General features: G+C 50.3%; 1 pseudogene; it reads left to right on the top strand.

The window, feature by feature from the left end:
- The window catches only part of LOC149354046 (uncharacterized), a 99,411-nt pseudogene extending 76,166 nt beyond the window's left edge, over nt 1–23,245 (top strand).
- The last annotated feature ends 234 nt before the right edge of the window (nt 23,246–23,479 follow it).

The following is a 23,479-nucleotide window of genomic DNA, read 5'->3' as shown; positions in this document are numbered from 1 at the left end:
AGGATCGCGTGGTACAGACAAGTAGGTGCCGTCTTTCAGTAAACCGATCATCTTGTCATTGTATTCACTGCGGTTGGGCAGGACGGTAGCATTCCCTTTGTCTGCCGGTAAGATGGCAATCTCCGGGTTCCTTCTGAGGTCGCGTATGGCTCGTTTCTCAGCCACAGAGAAGAGGGGCTTATGCCGCCACTTCGAGAGAACGCCAATGACGCGAGTGCGGGCTTCATCTCGGACGTTCATAGGTAGCAGGCTTACCGCACGCTCAACCGCACAGATTACCTTTTTTTCTTTTCTGGTGAGCGATCTGTATTAAAGTTCAAACCGCGGCAGAGGACAGAGGTTTCTGCTGCGCTTGGCTTGTAGGAGGAGAGGTTCACTACAACCTGTCTTTTGTTCTCTTTCCTTGGAATCCGAACAGCATCAATCTTCTTCTCATGCGATGCCTTGCAATGCCGTTCTCTTACCGCTGCCGTGTAGTTGGCGAGCAGTTGTACGTCCGGAAAGCGCTCTTGGACAATGTATTCGAGCTGTCTCCGCGCGAAAAACGAGTCGGTCTCGAGGCGCTTTATCTTCTGCCGGCATTCCTGAACACGTGCAAGTACCACTTTCCTTTCGGCGTGTTGAATGATCTGGTGGCCCCAGACGGAGTGGACGGGAGTTTTGAGACGGAGAGACTTGGGTACCAGGTTCTCCCACTTGCATGTCAGGTTGAAGTCTAGATGGGTCTTGAAGGCTGCGACTCTTGAAGTTAGTGAAACAAACCGACGAATCTTGGTGACCACGTCTTGTCCGTAGATACTCCGATAGTTCATGTAGTCAAGAGTTCGACGTAAATCCGTCTGGTCAGGCAAGGTGATGCAATGAAGTGAAGTAGCAGTCACTGAACGTCTTTCTTTTTTCGACTATGGTCAGTGACTGCTACTTCACTTCATTGCATCTAACACTATCTATTGCACTTTGTTTTACTACGCAGATTTCATTGTGCACTAATCCGTTATTGAACTCTTACCCACCGCTGAGGAAAAGAAGGAATTGTGAAAGAGGCGCCGTAATGCACTGCTGCAGGTGAATTTCGACCGCCTGCGATTCCTTAATACAGCACATGGGTGCCTTCTGCATTTGGCGTCCACTGAAACCCTGCCACGGCGGCCAGCATTCGATCAGCATCCTCGTGTCGTGCTCAGCAACCGGGCGCTGGAATCACTGAGCTACCGCAGCTGGTGCACCAGGTTATTTGAGACCAATTGGTCTCGAGGTTTGGGTTCGGATACGCCGAGCGTTTTTAGGAGGAGGAGGAGGTCCTAGACAAAGGAAATGCGCATGAATTCCAGAAGTTTCTTAGTACGTCATTCGCGAACTTGAAAGAAATTCACGACACAAGAGCACGTCAATATTTTTAAGTTTATTCTTCCCAGGTTTAGGCTGAGAAGGCTCATTGTTTACTGTTACCATATTTTCGCTCTCGTTGTCATGAACAAAAGCTAAAATTTATTCCACGAGTAACAGCCAGAAGGCTCAAATCGTGAGCGCTCGAGGAAGCGTTCGTAAAAAATGCAACAGTTTAAATGGCCCTGACCAGGTTTTTGACATTTTGCGCAAAGAGCACATGCATTGCGGCTGCAGTCGTCCTCGCAAAATATTCGGATAAAGTTTAGCGCAAAAGGCGATGAAACTTCAGACCAAAAAGTGCTCGAGCCCTCTGGCGACATGACCAATCTTCTCGTCGACGCAGGTGGCCTCAAAGAAGAAGCCACGTGTCGTGCAAGGGCCAAAGAATTTCATTGGTCCATTAGGCTGATTAACGAGTCATGACCCCGCGTTTGGCCACTCGTGTTCCGCAGTCCCGCACTATCGCTGCACCGTTAGCTCTGCACTGCCTCGCGACTCGTTGACAGTGGTGCGAAAGCTACGCACCCGACAAGATTGCTTTTAAACCAATATGGAGAGAACAGTGAGAAGAGCACTTTTGCGACAGCCTTCGTAACTCACTCGCAGCATTACTCGAAAGCGTATAGAGGTACTTAAAGTTTTTGAGGTCTTGCATTGTCGCGTTATCACGTGATTTGTTGGGTTGTTTATTGTTGCGGTGCTAATTTGTCGCGCTTTTTCATCCAGTTCTATCTTTAAGCGCATTCTTAATCCTCCGTACTCCTGTTTGGAAAAGTTTAATTTATTGGTTTGGTTTATTGGGGTTTAACGTCCCAAAGCAACTCAGGCTATGAGGGACGCCAAAGTGAAGGGCTCCGGAAATTTCGACCACCTGGGGTTCTTTAACGGGCACTGACATCGTACAGCACACGGGCCTCTAGAATTTCGCCTTCATCGAAATTCGGCTGCCGCGGCTGGGATTGAACCCGCTTCTTTCGGTTCAGCAGCCGAGAACCGTAACAACTGAGCCACCGCGACCGGGCGTTTATAAAAGTAGTAAAAACATGTCTATAGACGTCCCATGGATGGCGAGCGGTCATCCGATTCGGCCAGAGTGTCGTCGTCTCGGTCCACTAGTGTGATAGCAAACACGGAGGACAAAGGGGTGCTGACGGACGTCGCCGAGCTGCAAGTCACTGCCCACCTAGGCTCTGTGAATGCAAGAGCGCCCAGGTTGGCAGAGCAGTGAGCCGTTCTCCAGGCGTCAACCACGAGGCTTTGACATCGATGGCTTCACCGGTGAGTTGTCCGAACAGAGAACACAATTTAGCAATGAGACTTTTTAAAAAATATTTTGGCAGTATTATTTAGTCAATATTGCGCATTACACTAACTTGACAATACTGTCACGTTAGTGAACACGGACTCCAAAGGCAGAAATACTAGTTTGAAGAGATGGAAAACTGCAATCCTGTGCGCTGAGAGAACCAAGACGAAACAGCCTTTTATTACATGGTGCTTACCCCGTATTCCAGGCGATTCAGATTACCACTGAGGCAAAATTACGTAGGTAATTTCTTCGTTATGAAAATGAGCGTGTCCTTTGAATTCAATATCTACTGCCCCGGGGCAAGCTTTATAATCTGGGCATGTGCGCTGGAGCTATTGGGTGATGTGGTTGTTAGTTATAAAATGTTTTTTTTTCTGAACAAACATGTAGTTGCTGCGAGTCAGTGCACGTCTCTGTTTACCTGTCGTTCTCTTTCATCCGGCCACGCTGTTTCCTTCCAAAAGTCAAAATAAATCGCTATATGTGGTGCTACAGCATTATTAACGTTACAGCGGTCAGGGCTCTGTGTCACAGAAGAGCCGGCGTCGTCGTTAACCGTGAATAAACAATGCGCGAAAATTCCCCAGAGAATCGACCTTGGCGGCAGCTGGGCCACCTAGGTCATGTGACCTTGTGACGTCATCACAACCCACCCACCAGATTCTTAGCAAACAGCCCGCCGTGGCAGGTGGCAGTCACTTAATGACTAGTGACGAGAGGTTGCTCGGGAACAGCAAACAGGGTCTAAAAAGACCCACCGGTGGCAGCACCTGCCATCGCAGGGCAGTGGCGCGTCGCTTAAACGTTGCACCACGGCTCCAGGAGTGGACTAGGACTTCGAGCGATCTAAGAATATAAAACAGAGAATAACCAATTCTGCATATATATGTGCTAATCCATTAACGCTATGTCTTCGCACTATAAAGCGAAGCGAAGTGTCCCCTCTCTTTTCATCATTTTCTTTTCTACTGCTGCACACCGAAATGAAAATTGGCCGTGAGGAAAGTTGGAAGCCACGCCACGAGAAGGAGCGATGAAGAAGGAGGTAAAAATAGGAACGCAGAGAAAGGCGCCGTAGCGGAGGGCTCCGAGTCTAATTCGGCCGCCCGTGGTTCTTTAGGATGCATTGACAGCTCAGCGCACAAGGGCGCCCTTTGAATTTCACTTTCCTCGAAAAGCGGCCACCTCGGCAGCGGTTTGATGCTGCATACGGAGCTCAGGACACAAACTCGCCAACCACTGAGTCACTGCGGCCAACGACATATACTGTTCAATTGCAAAAGAAGCGACTGATGCTGTGTTCCTCAAACCCTGAAAGCAGCCAGAGAGGCAATGCGCGCTGGGCGGTTCGATGAGTAGATGCAGATGAAAGCTGCGGCCCGTCCAGCAGTGAAAAGTCCTTCCCGAAACTCCAGTACGGCTATCGTCTATGTGGAGTCCTAGAATCTGCAACGCGTTTTGTGCGGTGCATCTCATGCTTACACAAGAGGGACAGTTTTACAGACACCCCACGGCCACGATTCCTGGACATTAGTTTCAATTGTGAGCTAACTGCAGAATATTGTAAGGTACTGTAATGAAAATAAAGAAGATAATGGCCCATTCTTGCGATGCGTAGCAAAACCTTTCGCTTAAAGTTTCTCCATCGCTGGCATCAAGCAGTTAGGACTGCCTTTGTATAGCAATAGGGTACGTTTTTGACGGGAGCAAAAACGTTCCCGAAAAAAAGAATGCAAGAATTCCAAAGGGAGACCTTCGGATACAATAATTGTTAAAGCGGAATCGCACGATAAATGAAAAAGTTGCGTTCCTAAGCCACTTCTAGTTTAAACATACGCTTGTGCACGTTTTCCTGGTATGTTCCTGACAGTACAAGCTTATCACAACCATCACCTACATCTACTCACGGCAACGAGAGAGACGAATTTTGTTTCTTCTCCCGGAGGATGAGATGTTAAGCAGTGAAAAAGTATTAAGTTCCGCCAGTAATGCCTCAGCAGCTATGAGCAGGAACTCAGCTATGAGCAGTGGGAGGCGAAGCTGGCTCACATAGAGCTCCCCCTTCAGCGCCTGCTGATTGGTCAGGCCTGGAAGGCCGTATTCGCCCGCTGGGCCTCAGGCGGTGCTGGCTGGGCAACATTATTTTTCTTTCTTTTTCTCTGCCCACATTAATACACGTCTCTGTGCAGCTCAAACTACGGCCCCTGCCTATCCCTGTGAGCAAAGCTTCCCCCGCACGAGCCACTAAAAATACAAGGCACAAGACAAAGAGGAATGGCGCAATGTTTTTTTTTTCTATTTCCTCCTCAATAAAAGCTCCTATTTCCAGCAGTTCACCGCCTGTGTCTTGGCCACTCCCCCGTAGTGGGTATGTGCCATCTTTGCTTGAGGCCAACCAACCAACCATTCCAACCAGTTTTTCCCAAACTGAGCTCCATTTCAAGCAGTTTCTGTGAGCTCTCCAGTCGGCGCAATACGGCGAAGTAGTGAAGGGCACGCCTACCTGCTCACGCCATGGCGCCAGCACGCCGGTCGCTGCGCAGCCAGCGAAGGGCGCGCCCGCGTTGTGCCTTGTGCGCTTTGCCTATTGTTGAGTTTCGCATGGTTGCGCATTTAGTTTTACGGGTACTCGAAGTTTTTTTATGGCCCTCAAAATTACAACACTTCTTTCGAAGTGATATTTGTTGCCGGTTGGGTAAAATGTGGTCAACTTGAAAGATAATGAACAAACGAGTTGAAAACAAGTGTCCTCCCTTTATTAGTACGGGCACGTAATTTTTAATACTGCCGGGGAAAAAAAGGCAGGGCGTTAAAAACTCAAGGACTAGAGTCTTGTGCATCTAAGACTCCGCGGCCTTCTACTGTGAAAACGTGAAGACGTGCAGTGACGACAAGGGAGTGCGCTGTTTAAAACCACAGGGAAAAAGTAAAATTGTAGGACTTTCTAAAAGATTCAAAACCATAAGCAGGTGTGTCGGAAATAGTCTTCTACGCTTCTGATGTCATGTAAATCTCACCCGCGCATTTATTCTTAGTGATCCAACCCAAAGCGAGCGATTGGTTGGTAGCCTCTGTGGTAACGGTCACGGTAGAACAAAACGCACAGCTGGCCGTGGAATGGGACATATAGCTTTTAGAGGACAAATAATAACGTCTGGGAATGGAGGAATGCCTGTAAATCATTGGGATATGTCATCTTTTTTGTGGTGCATCAACGTTCCGTATATGAGATGCGTAAAAGCATGTTGTCCTTTTTTTTGCTGTTTTTGTAAGGTTTATCAGGATGACAGCTCCTTGTAGTTTGCATTTTTCAGCGGACAGTGGCCGTAGGGAGCGACCATCGCTGCTGCGGTCCGTGTTGCGGTAGCAATGGACGCACAAGAAGCGCGGAATGAGCTTACTGATCTACCAAATGAGGACGGATACGGTATCGATTGGTTATTACGTTTATATTGAGCAAAATAGATGTTCATTTCGCAAAGCACATGGTGTCTTCTGAATTGGCACTGTTTGACGAGGGCCCAGGCGGACCTGCGTACATGGCCAGTCAGTACCGCTCGGAATGTAATTTTTCGTTTTTCTGGAGCGAAAATAATTGTATAACAATAGGAGACCCTACTGAACCGGTCTCCTGTACTGAATTTTAGCATCCAAACTGCGCGCGCCTCAAACCGAAACCGGAAGTTGGGTTCTATAGGAGTGTCCGCTCTTTATGAATCCCTTTCTCCATGCTGCTGCATTCGTAAAGACGCTGTGGTTCAACACGCAGAGCCCGCAGCACGCGAAGAACCGCTGCTCCGTATACCTAAGCGGAAAAGTGAAAACTGCTCCGCTCATATCTCACTGGAACGGCAATGTGTTACAGTCGCTTTGGTAGTGTGGTATGCCCTTGCCACTTAGTGTGTATGCCAGCAAGAAAGGTGTCTTATAACGCCTTTGTGGGAAGTGTCGGATGTTATTTTCTGATGATCGCCTGATATCTTCTAAGAAAATGGAAGTTCCGTAGTGAATTCTCTTTTTTTCGTTTTCTGGCACCTACAGTGGGAATAAATTATTATGCTTTTTGTTGACTGTACTGAGTGAAATAGTGCATGCGGGTTATTTGTGGTTCTAGTGCTGAAACCACTACAATGAACGTGCACTGGGGAGTGATTTGAAGAATAGATATGCTTTATAACCTTCTAAATATTTAGGAACGCTTTGATAATGAGGAAGTCTATCTCCATATCCGTCGCAAACATGAGCCTTACGCTATAGACATACTGCTAAGCACTCAAAATTGCAACTGAAAAGTATTTTGTACCCACTGAGTTTTACTGATGTGTTGTTCATGGGATACTGCCTTTATGTATTGCCTTATTATTGTAGACATGAGAAGAGATTGTTGAATGTAACTTCTCTTATCCCTGTACAAAATCTCGGATGCTTTGGGGCTATCTCTATTTGTGTGATAAGCATGGAGCAGTCTGTAATAAGGTCACTTGTGTTATTCGCCTTTCTTGGTAGCATCCAGAAAGATATAATTGCTTGAACGTTTCCTATTCCCACAGCGTCTCTCTTCGCATTTGATCATTTTCCCGTACCTATCCTCGCTTTCCTATTGTGTGAACGCTGCAATGTACGTTTCATCTTGTCTGCGTAGGTTTTGATAGTATTGATGAAAATAACCGTCCCCATATGCTCTAAAAGGCAGCCGCGATTTCAGCAGGAAAATGCGGCGCTATTTGAAGCCATCTTACGCCACATATACACATCGAGGAACTAGGATATCCACTGCACATGTAACTCGCCTGGACAGCAGCTTGGGCATGTTAGTTACTCATTTGTGACGGAACAGCGCAAAACACCAGCACAAGAGACAAGCGCTGACTTACAACTGATTTTTATATCGAAGAAACAGTGCTTCTTATATTTTCTTCACACCCTCAAAACACATCCGTCACAACCATATCGTTCAAGCGTTCTAAAATGACAATATAAGACTTATAATCTGAGAGGTTTATAATCACATTTTTAATATGCCGAATTCTTTCTTTGTTAAAGCAACAGACGGCGTGCTGCGACAATCGTCGCGCAGCCTCGCTATCGAAGCTGCCTCGATTATATCACGAACTAAGTGTTCTTTGTGATTGGCCAAGGCTCAACATTTTTGGAAAACAGGAGCACAAGTTTTCGAAGGGTAGTCTCTGCAATGAATTCCCAGGTTCCTGCAAGCTTGCTCGAAATAAGTTTTGCGCTCTAGTAGCCTTTCATTCATGCACCTGCCAGTCTGCCCTATGTATTGTTTCCCACATGTCACTGGCAACGAATAAACAACGCCTTCGGTACACTCCACAAAGGGGGTTCGACGCTTTATCGCGCATACCTGCTTCTTTTTGGTCGGGTCGGAATTGACTCGTCTGCACAGACTTTTCAGTTTATTAGGAGTAGTCATCACTACATTCACGCCAGCTTTCGACCAATGCTTTTCAGGCGATGGGAAACGTTGTTAGTGTAGGGTATTGCTACCACCAGCCTCCTTTCTTTCTTTTTCGTTGCCTCATCTTGCTGCTCGGGCTTAGCCTGCATCAGGTGCTTTTTCATCTGCTTGGAAACAGATACCAACAGGTGCGAGGGGTAACCCGAGTTGCCAAGCCATTCTGTCTGGCGAAGGATGCTCACTTCCATTTTGTGAACACAGGACTTCCTCAAGACATTTGGGAGCCACAAGTTCACCATACCCCTCTCTGTCAGCTTTGAGTGAGCTGATTGGTAGGGCATTGGCGCATTCTCCCCTCTGGGCTCAGAGGCCCAGCAGGCATGCCGTCTAGTGAATTGAAGTCTCAGGTCCAAAAATCTGAGAGACTCTTGAGCAGGAAGCTCGTGCGTGACAATAAGTGGCTGCAAAGCCTGCGCAAAGCGACCCACTTCCTCCATTACTGCTTCTAGCTTATTAGCGCGTTGGCCATCACAAAAAACAAGGTAGCCATCAACGTACCTAAATAACCTTTCTAGCACTTGTACCAGCGAGGGTTACGTTCAGTTCAGGAACCTGTCTTTTTCGAGCCAAGTAGCCGTCCGGTGCGTGTGTCAGCACGCCGTCTGTTGCTTTAACACAGAAAGAATTCGACATGTTAAAAATGTGATTATAAACCTCTCTGTTTATAGGTCTTAAATTGTCATTTTAGATCGCTTGAACAATACGATGGTGACACATGTATTTTGATGGTGCGAAGAAGGTATAAGAAGCACTGTTTCTTCGAAATAAAAATCAGTTGCAAGTCAACGCTTGTCTCATGTCCTGGTGTTTTGCGCTGTTCCGTCGCAAAACATGTAACTTGTCTCGCGGGTAAGTTCAGCCACTTCATATTGGGTCACTATTCTGAGCCTGAGATTGTGTACTGTTTTCTAACTAATAAACCGGTTTTTATAAAAATTTCCTCTGCTGTCTCTTTAAATCACAATGCATTGCTCGTAAACTCGGGAGCAGATAACGAGTCGCAAACAAAAAGCTATGAATACACCTCAAATGCACCACTCGATCTTTAAGAGAAATTATGGCCTTGTTGATGCATTAACCGCTTGCAATTCAACGTTACACACGAAGCGCCGCCGCGGTGGCTCAGTGGCTATGGTGCTCGGCTGCTGACCCAAAAGACGCGGGTTCGATCCCGGCCGCGGCGGCTAGAATTTCTTTGGAGGAGAAATTCTAGAGGCCCGTGTACTGTGCGATGTCAGTGCACGTTAAAGAACCCCAGGTGGTCGAAATTTCCGGAGCCCTTCACTACGGCGTCTCTCATAGCCTTAGTCGCTTTGGGACGTTAAACCGCATAAACCTAAACCGAGGGATAAGGAAGAAAACGCAACGAGGGCTGACAGCCGAAACATGCAGAGACCAGAGATGTGCCACAAGATTCTGTGCTTTCGCCATTTCTTTTCAGTATGCTGATGTGCGATATTCCTGTACACCCTAATGTTGTAGTTTATATTTACGCAGACGACATGACCTTTTTTGCCTCTGCAACAGATATTCATGCGCTATATCGTTCTCTAAAGGCTTAACTCAGTGCACTCAAGGTTTGGCTGGAAAACATTAGTCTGGTTTTAAATGTGCACAAAAGTAGTATGCTATTTTTTCTATCCAACATGCCTTTATATATCTCGTTACACTATCGCTCCGACAACATACCACAGGTAAAATCTCGGCGGTATCTAGGTATTAGTCACGATGTTACAAAGGATTGGCGGCCCCACATCAAGACTACCGTTAGAAAGGGGTGCGTGCACTCGGTAGGCTACTATGGATAAGTAATAGGAAATTTGTCATGCGCCTGGACACGCTACCTCTTCTTTAGAAAGCCTATGTCGTACAAATTTGTGAATTTGGTTGCATACTCTTTTCCTGCTCCCCTAAAAATAGGCTTCATCCGTTGCTGCTGTTAGAAAGGTGCAAACTGCGCTTCTGGCTAGGTCTCTCTCAATCAGTTTGCGCCTCAGTTCTGCACCTGGAGGCTCGTATTCACGACCTTAACTCCCGTTTCCATCTTTCAACATTCAAGACTTTCTTGGGGGCATTTGTGTCTGCTCCTCGTGTGGCTAGACCAATTTTTGTCTCCCTCCCGACCCTCTTTCTCACTCACCATTGGCGAAGAATCCGCCTCCCTTAAGTTGTTTTTACTCAGAATTTTTTGTCGGGCATTGGTGTCGATCTCAACTTGGTACGTAGAGTTGGTTACTCAACGTCCCCTGTGGATATTAAGGCGGAAGCCTTTAATGCCCCATTGTTGTAAGCAGAAGCTGTTGACAGAAATTTCACGCTTTTCAATTGGTCGAAATGATCGTGACGTCATAGTGCGTGAGTTTCAAACGGGGCCAATTGTACTTTGGCTAGTAACCATGCAATTAATTAAAGGTATCGTATAGTGATGCTCCAACTAAGTGGGACTGAGTGTAGTTCATTACTTAATTAACCGATTAGCTTAATTAAGCTTTCTAGTCAGACCAGATAAAAAAATATTATCGAAAAAGAATTTCGTCCAGTTCGGGAATCAAACCAGGGTCTCCGGAGCGCGAGACGAGCACGGTAACCACTCCGCCATGCCGGCTTCTTTTTCCTTTATAGCTTGTCTTTTACACAGAAAATTGGACAAACCAAACAATCAACAAAACACAATAAACGCTATGTACATACGACTCGTGGTCAGCCAGCATAAATCTGGCTTCATCTAATTAAAATTCAGGCAATGTACAGAGCGGCTCTAGTTTTGAGAGCCACTCCGGAGGATCCGCAGCGGCCTTCTGAATGGCCAGAAACATGTCCATATTTTCTCGAAAGTAAATCCTGGCAGGTCTTGCGTCTCGGTCACAATGGTAGCCTGCCATTCTGGAGCGCCATATACAGTGGAGGCCTGTAAGCATTATTAAGTCGAAAGGCACCCCATCCTCATTTTCAACAGATAAGTACCGAATGCCGTACGGGTCTAGCGGAAATTCTTTCTTTAAGGTTCGCTGCAACACATTCCAAAAATAAACCCCTTCCCAACAGCGTAAAAAAACATGGTCTATTGTTTCCGGCTTCCTGCAAATCAAACAGTGAGATCCCCAGGGCAAAAAGAATTCCTTTCCCTCTAAAAATTTTTTAACCGGTAAGGTTCCGGTGTGCAGCTTGAAAAAGAAGGTTTTTGTTCCTGGCGGCACCTGCATTTTTTTCACTCTCTTTAAAGCATCTTTGCCTGGGCCTCCACTGTACAAGGCCCTGTACAAGGGCACGGGGAAAACTACATCGCACAAAGCACGGTACAGTTTCTTTCGTTTCACAGTGGACAGAAAGTCATTCGAAAACCGCGCGGAAAGAAACCTTACACTGGCAACGATTTCCCGGTAAAAACCGCTGACCCTACTGTAAACCTCAGCAGTTCCGACTACGTACTCCGGCAGCAGGCGCCGCAGCCTAACTTGGCATACGGTGCGCAAAAACGGGTCTCGTGTGTCCCGAAAAAACAAGAAACGATTCACCAGCTACCGAAGAAACAAATGGCCCAGTCCCAGCCCACCTTCCTGTACCCGTCTGAACAGGTTGGTCCGACTGCAGCGCTCCCAGTCAGACGACCAGATGAAGACGGCGAAAATTCTGTGCAGCTTTTGAATGCTTAACCGTGAACAGTGCAACACCTGCATGACATACCAGAGCCTGCTGATGAAGAACAGGTTGCAAACAGTGGCTCTGGCAAAAACTGACAAGGTCGTCCCTTTCCACTTATCCGCTCTCTCCCTTATCTCTTTGACCTGCCCTATCCAATACTGTTCGCTGTCACGGTACGCATCGAGCGGAACGCCCAAGTACTTATCTGGTGTCGTCGTCCAAGGCACACTGGCGAACCGTTCAGGCGTAGACGCCCACCCGCCATGCCACAGCCCGAGGCACTTCGACCTGTTAAACCCGCTTCCCGTAGCTTGGCTGAAATCGCGTACACATTTAACTGTCTCTGTTATGCCTCCCTCGTCCACGGCAAACACTGCAATGTCATCAGCGTACGCTAAGAGCTTAACCTCGGTTGCTTGCAAACTGAATCCGTTTATACTCCTGTTTTTCAGTATTTTCAAACAAAGGGTCTCCACAAAGGGTCTCCTGGACCCGACGGGTTCAGCGCGGCATTCTACAAAGAATTTAAACTTGTAATTTCCCCGTCTTGAAGGTTATCTTTAATGAAGCCTTTAAAATAAAAGCATTGCCTCCATCCTATGGTTCGTCCCACACTGTGCTGATTCCCAAAACGGACGACATTGACAGATTACGATTGGTAACAGCTGTGGGAATCCTGGCTTTCCGCCGTCGCCTTTGCGCGGCTAGCCGGCCTCCCGCGTTGTTTCTCCTCTTTCCCTTGCTCCCGCCTCAGGCGGTGGAGAGGCGGCTGGGTGACTAATCACTGTCATTTAGCCACAGCTCCGCCCCGGCTCCCCAAGGGCCTTTGCCATTGGCGCCTTTTGGCGGGAATTTGGGACCGGCTTTGGGCGGCCGCGCACCCCGCGACCGTCCGAGCGGGGCCCAGAGAGAGAGATCCCTCCGAGACAGCGTAAGGTGCGTACGTTACTGTTTGTCCCGGCCGGCTTTGCCGCTCGGACCAGTGCATACTCGAGCTCGCCCGCACGTGTCCTCTGACCTGCAGCGGCTCGAGCCTGTCCACCGGGGTCCAGCGACCTCCGACAGGCGTACCTTGCGTTGATTGCCCACTCTCTCTCGCAACCGGCCCAACGGTCGACACGAGAGGGAGATCACAGCACTGCCGCGGGGACATTCTCCTGCAGCGGCGTGCTAGCGGCGCACATTGCTCGAGTCGCTTCGTGCGCGCAGCGGAGCCTTGCTCCTCGCGCGCCCCCGGGACGGGGTGACTATTGAGGGTGTGTGTATCAGCTGGAGGACGACGTGAATAAACGTCTCCTTTGTGAACTTGGAGGCCTATTTCTTTGCGGCGAATCGCTCTCCTCCCAGCGGAGGTTGAGTGCACCGCATCGGTGTCCCAGTGTATGTGTGGTGACGGCTGATCGGGGCCCTTGGCTCGCGCGAAGCTCGAACCCGCGGTAGATGGTGGCCTGTGTCCACGTAGAAACCCACAACTGGCGCCCAACGTGCTAAGTCATTGGCGCTTACGCCTTTGATGGCACATTAGCCGAGCAGGTCGCCTTGCCGATCACGCTTGCGCACCGTGTCTACCACCCACAGCGGGGCACTCGGCAGCTACATGTCGGCTCCCTACGGAGTTGTAGCGTCGTTTGATCCGCTGGCTGCTGTTCCTTCGAATAGCTAGACACCGTGGTTGGCCATTGGGGTTTACGGCGACACAACCCAAAATGTCGACCACGCGGCTCCCTTTGGAGCTGTATCGGAAGCACCCTGCGGTGCGTCCGCTGGTCGCATGCCTCAGCTGTGCACGCTTTCCGCCCAGTGCGAAAGCAGTTCGTGTCACGCTGCCGCAACCGGCAGTTTCGAACAGCAGCAGCCGTGCCCCGCGAGCAGTCAATTCTGCTCCGGAAACGGCGAGGCGCTGGCCCGGTTCCCTGCGGAAACCGCGCCGCTCATCGAACTAGGAGCCTTGCCTCCCTCGTTCGTGCAACCCGCCCAAGCCTCCACTGAGGCAGGGGCGCAGTCGCTGAGGCCGGGGCTCCATTGAGCCAGATGCGGAGAAACTTCGAGCCATACTCGAATTTCCCGCGCCCAAGGACGTACGTGGCCTGCGCCGTGGTGTGGGAATGGCCAACTATTATCGTCCTGTGCCCGCGTGCAGGCACCCTTGACCGAGCTCTTGGGAAAGACTGCCGCGTGGCGATGGGAGCCCGAGCAAGAGCGATCCTTTCGCCTCCTGTCTAGTGCCATTGCCGAGACAGCGCAGCTCAGGCTACCCGACCTGACCAGACAGTTCGTAGTCCAGACTGACGCGAGCGATCTGGGTTTAGGAGCAGTTCTCCTACAGGAATTCGATGGCGTGCTGCAACCGCTGGCCCTTGCCAGCCGCTCCTTGCTGCCCTCGGAGAGGAATTATTCCGTGACCGAGAAGGAGTGCCTCGCCATCGTGTTTGCACTGCGCAAATTTGACGTCTACCTTGATGGAACGCAATTCGTGGTGCAGACAGACCACAGTGCGCTCAGTTGGCTGATGCGGCTCCGCGAGCCTGCGGGTCGGCTGGCGCGCTGGGCTCTCCTGATACAGCATTACGACTTTTCGGTGCAGTATCGAAAAGGGAGCACAAACGTGGTAGCTGACGCGCTATCCCGTGCCCCACTCGCCAGCGGCGCCTTGACGCCTGTAGGCGGAGGGGGCGAAACAGCGGACGAGCCGCCGGGCGGCAAGTAGGGGGAGCCCGCAAACGGGTTAACCCATTCCGCTAACCAGGCAAGCAGCGCTTCGCAAGGCGGACGAGAGGTAAAGCTCTTCGTGAGCGCCTCGGAGTTGCCGACGCGAACGGAAGTTTTGGCTGCAAACCTGAGTGGGGACGAGACCAGGCTCCCCTCTGGGATGACTGGAATCGTTTTCAGCCCTAAGAGCTACTGAAAGCCCAGCAAAATGACCCGTTTTGTCGCGAGGTGAGCGACGGTCTCAGGGAGACGGAGCGCCGTGACGCTACTTGTATTGTAGCGGGCGCAGGGGGGCAGAAGCCAGCGTGTGTCGCGGCGAACCCCGGGGATTCATATTTGCTGGACAATGACGGGCTCGTGCTGAAATACATAGCCACCGATGACGAGTCCATCGACTCGTTCAAGGTGGTTATCCCCAAAAGTCTGAGAGGCGCACTGTTGAGATTCTCTCATGACGAACCACTGGCCGGTCATCTGAGTGACTCCAAAGTTTTTGCAAAACTGAGTCAATCGGTGACGTAGCCCGGCATGAAGCGTGACATTTTCCGCTATTGCCGTTCCTGCCATGTCTGTCAAGCGGTGAAGTCACGGGGCGGCAAGCCGCCTGGAATGATGAAACCGATTGACAGTGTGCGTCCGTGGCAGCTGGCCACCTGCGATTTGATGGGGCCTTTCCCCAGGAGCAAGCAGGGGTTCATAGACCTGAAGGCCTACGCGTCACGGTCTGACGAGCTTGCGCCGGTACCCATTGGTATCAAAGGCAAGCGCAAAGGCACAACTGGTGCTGCGGAACGCAAGCGTACGGAGCACCGGTACAATCTGAGGCGACGGTCACCGGTGTGATTGATGCCGGACGGCGGACTTTTCCGCAACCGAAGGCACGCAGCCTCAGCTAGCTGGCGAGCTTTCTCGTCAGGCCCTACCCAGGCAAAGCGCGGTGTGTTATTTTTTTGTTTTGTTTTGGCAGTATGCTCAGTTCCAGCCTTGTGGGTTTATCAGTTTATTTATTTGTTTTGTTTTAATCAGTTTTCTAGCCACTTTCGTTTCCTGCTGGCTCGTCTGTTTTTGTTCTAACGTACCCAGATGTACATAGGCAAACTTCAACCCGCTCGTGCTTGCTCTTATCTTCTAGAAGCAAAAGATGGGTGTCGTTTGTACGGCGCGCCTCCTCTCATTTCCGGCCCGACTGTGGGTGGTGGGCTCGTTAAGGAGCCGTGTGTCGCGGTGCGAGTTTCTGTGCGGCTCGTATGGAGGGGAAGTTGGCGGGGCGTTTGAGGCGATAGGGGGCGGAAAGTGCACCCTTTGACCCTCGCCGCGGCGCCTCTGGACGCTTCTGATGAGGGAATCGTTGTCGCCGACCAGCGTCCGCGCACGTGCCGGTGTATGCGTGTTTGTGGCTGTGGCTGTGTGCGCGCGTAACCATGAGCCAAGGCGACGCCTGTGAGTTGTGCCGTGTGCTTCTGCGTGAGCGCGAGGATGAGAAGGACCCCTCGCTGTGGCCAAGGTTACACATCAGGACCCCGCCGAACGTCCTCGCCCGTTTCAGCCGGCGTGAAGGGGGGTGTACTAACTGTCTTGTGCCCGAACGTGATGTCGTGTCCAAGGGCGCGAGGTCAGTGCCCTGCCGCTGCCCCTTCGTCATCAACGGAAAGAAGACCGCCATCAGTCGTCGGCCCTCCCAACCCGTTCAACTTGAAGTCTGCGAGCGGTGAGTCGCCGACAGGCCCACTGGGCCGCGCCATCGAACTTTGAGGCTGGCATCCACCTGTAACACAGCTGTACAGTGGTATTCACATCTCCTTGTGTACCGTGTATATAATCTGCAGGCTGCTTTGATTTACTGAAGCGTATGCCAGTGTTTGTTTGTTTGCCTTGTTTTCCTTTGTTTGTGTTGTTTTTTTTCTTACGTTGTTGTGGCTGGAACTGAAGTGTAGCTAGTTTTTTTTTGTATGTATTCATTTCTTTATTTTGGAACTGAAGTGTAGCTTATTTTTTTTTCTCTATTCATTTCTTTATTCTGGCCGCGTGCTTTGCCGATGGGTAGGAGGGCATTTAAGGAGAGGGGGATGTGGGAATCCTGGCTTTCCGCCGTCGCCTTTGCGCGGCTAGCCGGCCTCCCGCGTTGTTTCTCCTCTTTCCCTTGCTCCCGCCTCAGGCGGTGGAGAGGCGGCTGGGTGACTAATCACTGTCATTTAGCCACAGCTCCGCCCCGGCTCCCCAAGGGCCTTTGCCATTGGCGCCTTTTGGCGGGAATTTGGGACCGGCTTTGGGCGGCCGCGCACCCCGCGACCGTCCGAGCGGGGCCCAGAGAGAGAGATCCCTCCGAGACAGCGTAAGGTGCGTACGTTACTGTTTGTCCCGGCCGGCTTTGCCGCTCGGACCAGTGCATACTCGAGCTCGCCCGCACGTGTCCTCTGACCTGCAGCGGCTCGAGCCTGTCCACCGGGGTCCAGCGACCTCCGACAGGCGTACCTTGCGTTGATTGCCCACTCTCTCTCGCAACCGGCCCAACGGTCGACACGAGAGGGAGATCACAGCACTGCCGCGGGGACATTCTCCTGCAGCGGCGTGCTAGCGGCGCACATTGCTCGAGTCGCTTCGTGCGCGCAGCGGAGCCTTGCTCCTCGCGCGCCCCCGGGACGGGGTGACTATTGAGGGTGTGTGTATCAGCTGGAGGACGACGTGAATAAACGTCTCCTTTGTGAACTTGGAGGCCTATTTCTTTGCGGCGAATCGCTCTCCTCCCAGCGGAGGTTGAGTGCACCGCATCGGTGTCCCAGTGTGTGTGTGGTGACGGCTGATCGGGGCCCTTGGCTCGCGCGAAGCTCGAACCCGCGGTGGGTGGTGGCCTGTGTCCACGTAGAAACCCACACAGCATACCGACCGATAGCACTCACGAACGTCGAGTACAAAATTTACATGAAGGTTCTGGCGCGAAGGTTGCAGACCGTGATTCATTACTTAGTTGGTCCGCATCAGACCTGCGGGATTAAAGGGCGGTCTATTTTTACAAATATTCACGTGGCGCGCAGTGTCTTAGAATGCTGTGATGACACTAGTGGCCAGGTGACATTTCTCCAGATCGATTTAGAAAAGGCATTTGACTGCGTCGCCCACGAACTTTTGTTTGCAGTATTGGGCCATGTTAATGTTGGTTCTGTTATTCGCGAGGGTGTGGCCCTGGCGTATCGGAACTGCACGACGAGATTGATCGTTAACAAGAGTCTGGGGGCCCCCATTAGCGTGCAGCGTTCGGTGCGCCAGGGCTGTCCCCTCAGCCCCCTTTTATTTTGCATTTATGTGGAGACTCCGCCATGCCGGCTCGATGGTTTGGAAAGAACAAAGGCGTCACTAGTGAATACGGAGTCTTCGTTGACTCCCATGTTCCTCCCTTCGCTTTAGGCGAGGTTCAGGTGTCCACCGAGGCAGACACATTTCCTTTCCTCAAAAACTAATTTACCAAGCAAGACGTCGAGCCGAACGGGCGACGGCGTTCTGTGGACTCCCTGGCAGCGTTGCAAGACGCTATGGCGTTTCACACTCAGAGGTGAATCTTGACATCTTCACCACACATCTGGGACATTAGCAGCAACCCCGCGCTTAAGGCTTTCGCCTCTCCGCGCTTTAGGTCAACAAAGCGCCCCCTTGAATTTTTGTCTTTAATAATTTGTTCCTACCCAATGTGAAGCGTCTGCCTGCCAGGGCACTAAATGGTCTCCTCTCTGATCACGTTGACAATTTCCCTCACCATAGTGTCAATGCTACAGCTGCGTTTGAGGGCGGTGAGAGGGCAGCGGTTGGTATTCTTTAGAGTCTCTCTCCTGTGGCTTTTCGGCTCGAGTACCGGATCACACACCAGTGTTTCTAGCGGAGTTTATGGCTCTTGGGCTGGCTGCATTGAAAATTCCCTCCGAAAAGAGCCCTCCATTAGCGGGATTTAATGAGTGCGGGGATAGTATTAGGTTGATTTAATAGAGCAGTATGACTTCCAGAAAATTACACATTGATCAGTTAGCTACCTCACCTATCACATACATTGCCACAGCACAGATGCAAGCATAAAAGCAACACCGGTGCTGAAGAAAAATGTTCACGTATGGACAAGGGCGTCCGCAGAAATTTTTGCAGGGGGGGGGGGGGGGGCCATTGGTTGTTGGCGCCGGAGGGGGGGCGGGTATATTCGTAGCAAAAAGGCACTATTTGCGGAATAAACTTATTTATTTGTATATAAATAAAAAATAAGTAAAATACACACATGAAAGAAAAAGTACAAACAGCAAACTAAAGCGCGGCTAGGAGAGATACATTGGAGTTTATCAACGAAGAAACCATTAAAACTAATAAAAAATGCAAAAAGATACTATCACTTCGTGGAGAAGTGTGCTCAGTCTTGCTGCATACGGGTTCTCGACTCACCCGGATTGATGACCAGCACACAGCACAATATGTTCACAAACACGCAACTACAGTCACTCACTCACTCAGTCAGTCTTCCTTGAACAGCAACTGTAGGCGCCTCGGATTTTTCTGGGCGAATTGCGTAATTACACGGGTGATAAATTCATTTCAGTGCTTCATTACACGCTCTCGGTGCACACTCATCATACATATTGATTGGAAAAACGGTTGAATGCGTACGTCGAAAACAAAAGATGACTATATATGTAACTAAAACTTATTTACAAGATAAATGCACGCTCGCAGCTTCATACACCTCGCTCCATCTTGCTCGCGCATCCGCACAGTCGGGCAACCGCACACACACTGCTCGCCGCTCGTCATTTTCTCGTCCGCTGTCTTGGTTGTTCTCAGCTTCGTTGACAACCGGCCACTAAAAACACCGAAGCACAAACACAGAGGCGCGCACACGTGCAAGGGCTTACTTGCCGCAATATCCCCGAATGCGCACTCTGGGGGTGAAAGGAACGCCGCGCGACTTCCGAGGGGAAGGGACACTCGCCACTCCGGTCGGAAAATTTGTTTTTGTGTTTTTATGGGGTTCACAGCCCCAAAACGACCCAGGCTATGAGGGACGGAGTATAGTACAGAGTTCCGGATAATGTCGACCACCTGGGTCTGTTTACCATGCACTGACATCGCACAGTACATGGGCGCTGTTGTGATTTGAGGCCCAGACAGAGGGGACAGGCGAGCCAGGCGGGCGCTATCGGGCTGCGTTGACCAAAGGGGCTGGTTTTCGGAGAAGACGTAAGGAACACTGGTGTGGGGCGCCTCTGGAGACTGCGTCGCCGTGAACAAAAGCAGCTAATCCCCTTTGCCGAAGATTCTGAAAGCGGCGCTTCTACCGAACTGCGCTCTCCCGAGGATCGGAGGAGACAGCGAGCGGCGGTGGCGCCGTCTGATCGCCCGCTTGCCCCTGAGCAGTCGGACAAAGCGGGGGTGGACACGGCTGATTTGTCCTTCCCTCCTGAAGGATTCATCGGTGACTGGCGTAACGAAGGCGAAAACAAGATGTCCTGTGCACTGTCTGCCTCCGTGTCGCTATCTCTCTAGAGATCAAAGAAACAGACACCCATCTCAAGACGGCTCGAAACACATGCTCGCTGGTGCCGCTTTATGTCTGCAACAGGTCGCCCTTCAGTAGAGTTAACGATGGCGTGGTTTGAAAACGGCGGAACGACGCGCGCCCGGACGCGGCATTTCGCAGATATGTGCCCCAAAGCGTGGAAGCGGGGCTGCTTTTACCCTTTTGGCTGAGCGCACCACCGCCCCTGGCGTGCGGCCATCACTCACGGTTCGAGTGAGTGATTTTCCAGGGGGGTGCAGCCGCCCCCCCTTGCCCCCCCCTCCGGACGCCCATGCGTATGGAGGCTTCTCTAAAGCGTACAATCGGTAACGAGCGAAGGAAAGCAATGCCACTAAAACTTTTCGTACGGCCAGGCGCAAGCGACCCAAAGCACGCATGAGACCGTGGGTGGCTCTGTATTCACGCGAAAATTGGACGAGAAGTGGACCTTCATTCCGCCACGTCAACTAGGAGACGGTGCACTGGATTTGAACGTCGCTGGCAGGACCGAAAAGGCGCGCACACTTAGCGGACACGACGCCCTGTAAGCGAAAATATAGTTTGTGGGGCACGATATGTTAGCGCGTCCCTTTAGTCCCAAAGGGGTGTTTCTAACTGTTCGCGCTAATATTTCCGTTGGCACAACCGTGCATCCTTTAATTAGTTACTATTTCCGAACAGTCGTCGGTAAGTGCTCCATTACTTCAGTAGAAGCATCAGCATTGCTCTTTGAGATTGCCAGGGATCCTAGGCAGTTCAGCTTGCAGCGTAATGCATGAAAGCAGGTTAACTGTAGTGTACGGTACCTTTGAATATAGGCTTCCTTGCATGGTGAGCACAAAAACTATGTAACCACTGAGACATTGCGGCCAGCGACAAAGGCATGCCGTTCAGCTGAAAGAAAAGTCGCTGATGGCGGTGCACCTCAAGCCCTGGAAGCAGCCAGAGAGGCCATGAGGGCTGGTCGATTCGATGAGTGGAAGCATATGAAGGCTGCCGCCCAGCCAGCACCGAAAAAACTTAGCCAATACTCGAGTACGGCCACCATCAATGTGGCGCTCTAGAACCTGCAACGCGTTCCGTGCGGTTCGTCTATGTCGAGCTTCCACACTAGGCGCAGTCTCAAAGCCAACCAAAGTCCAGGGTCCTTGGGCATGAATTTTAATAGTGAGGTGAGTGGAGAATATTGTCAGGTACCGTATGGAGATATTGAAGCCGACTGTTCAGTTTTGCGATACGTATATTTCTCTTCAAGTCTGTCCTTTTGCTACCATTGAATGGTAAAAACTGTCATATGAAATCATGGTAGAGAGAGGGTGCGGTAGATGGTCCTTGGCGATCACAAAATGAACAAGGGAGGGGAAAACCTCAGGTTGCTGGAGCCAACGTTTCGACAAGGGGACTTGTCTTCGTCTTGTGGAACGTTTTTCAAGATAAAGGAAACGTCAGTAGCAAAAAAATGCAAGTGTTTCGAGGAGAGATCTGTGGACATACTGACTGTGGCAGTGCAATCTTACAATATTTTTTTAAAAATTACGTTCATGGGAAACGTAGTGGTGAAAAATGCTGTAGTCCGGAATTTCCGGTTATGTCCCCAACAATACTAGCTTTTCATCAGAACCACCTACATCTACTCTCGACATCCAGACTACTGATTTTTGTCTCTTTCCAGGTGATGAGATGGAAAATGGCAACTGCAGTGATTTTTCGATGGTTCAGATCTCAATAAAATTGGTGTCAGAAGTTCTTCTCGATGTCAACACTGTATGTTGCAAACAACACTGCGGAGAACACCGTAGTTTCTTCAAAATGTAATTTTAAAAAAGGCTGTCACACTCCCGACTCATGCGACCAAATAGGAGGTTTTTTACGGCCAACCCTGTGCTCTATGACGTCACAGGTTTGGAAGCAGCGTGGAGCAGACGACGTCGACAATACACACAACCATCTAGGCATCGCCTTTACCGATAACATTGAAGACCGCAAAGCTCGAAGAAATAGAGGTGGGTTGGACTGTACACTTACAATTAGTGCTCATCCTTGGCACAGCCTTATACGTGGCTGGACGACTGCGGCGCTATGTGGAGCAGCATGTCAAAGCACAGACTGGCGGCGGCCTGCTTGCGACCGGCTTCGTGAGTTCACCAGATAGTTTTAGCTCTCGTTTAGTACATTGAGGTCCCTGGAGGAATGGGTGGCAGCTGGTGATGCCCTGTGGGATATCCAAATGACTCAGCGAAAAACAAGAGAGTCGTTTAACACTAAATTGCGAAAGACAAAGAAGGATGCGACAAATAGAGTAATGCTATTCAGCGCGTCAATTTGTCCCTGAATTTGCGAACACTTTTGAGCTGGGAAAATTTCGCTAGGATCCGTTGCCAAGACAGGATTCTTCTGATGGAGGAGTTTTGATGACGTCAAAGCAGACCGAGGTTGAGGTCGGATGCTGTGGCTGCGCTGTTCCCATGCATGATGTCTGTTAAACCGTCCATATGGCGTCAGGAGAAGGAATGACGAGAAAGCGAGCAGAGATAAGTATATTAGAATGCGTGTTCTTTTAGGTCATTAACCCTCACTTCCTAAAATACTGCAAGAAGCGAACCGCAGCCAAAATTATTTTATTAATTCAGGCAGTCGAGTTTATATCGACGCAAGAGATAGAATGTTGTCTAGCAATAACCTATCGGTCGGCATCGTAACTTCAGCGTCGTTGTTTGACGAGATATACCAGACCCATCAACATGTCAGAGCGTATAAATTGCTTCAAAATTCTACGGAGTATGCATCCTGGAGCAGTAATATAGTCGTCATGGCGCGGAGCATTCTTATTCTCATTAGGATGCACCACGTAACTGGTGTTGTAAAATTGTACCTAGCGTCCGTTTAGGTCCACGATATTGCGGTGAAGGAATAATATTGAGAACAACCGGTTAACGGTTGTTACAGATCCAACCAATCTTGGGCAGTAGATTGATTTCGTCTCTTAGCGACGAGCGGCATTCGCCACATGTGCATAATTATTGCATATGTCTTGTTAAATCTATACGTTGGACCGTTCTATACTTCGAAATTTCAGGGAGGGTCACCCTTGGAAGCCATGTCGAGGCGCGACGAGCTGCGTTCGCTCAGCATTGCCATGATCAGCCCTCTGCCGTCGCGGCGGGTCTTCGTCAAATCGGGAATCGCGTAGGCTAAACGTTATCAACGAATCGTCGCAGGCACAGCCTGATGACATTTCGAAAGAATCGCTGATATTCCATGCAGCCTTCGACATGGTGTCCTCACAGCAATACGCTATTCGCGCAGCCCGGCATTTGGGCAGCGGGCGCATGCTGCTCACTAGGCAGACTGTGTCGTCATCACTGACGTCAAGAAAAGCCAAGCTCCGGGCCCAGCTCGGAAGTTCCGTTACCGATTCAAGGTT

This window comes from Amblyomma mixtum, chromosome 3 (genome assembly GCF_055824585.1).
Source record: "Amblyomma mixtum isolate Tamu chromosome 3, ASM5582458v1, whole genome shotgun sequence".
Taxonomy (NCBI): domain Eukaryota; kingdom Metazoa; phylum Arthropoda; class Arachnida; order Ixodida; family Ixodidae; genus Amblyomma; species Amblyomma mixtum.
This window is presented reverse-complemented; position numbering and strand designations above follow the sequence as displayed.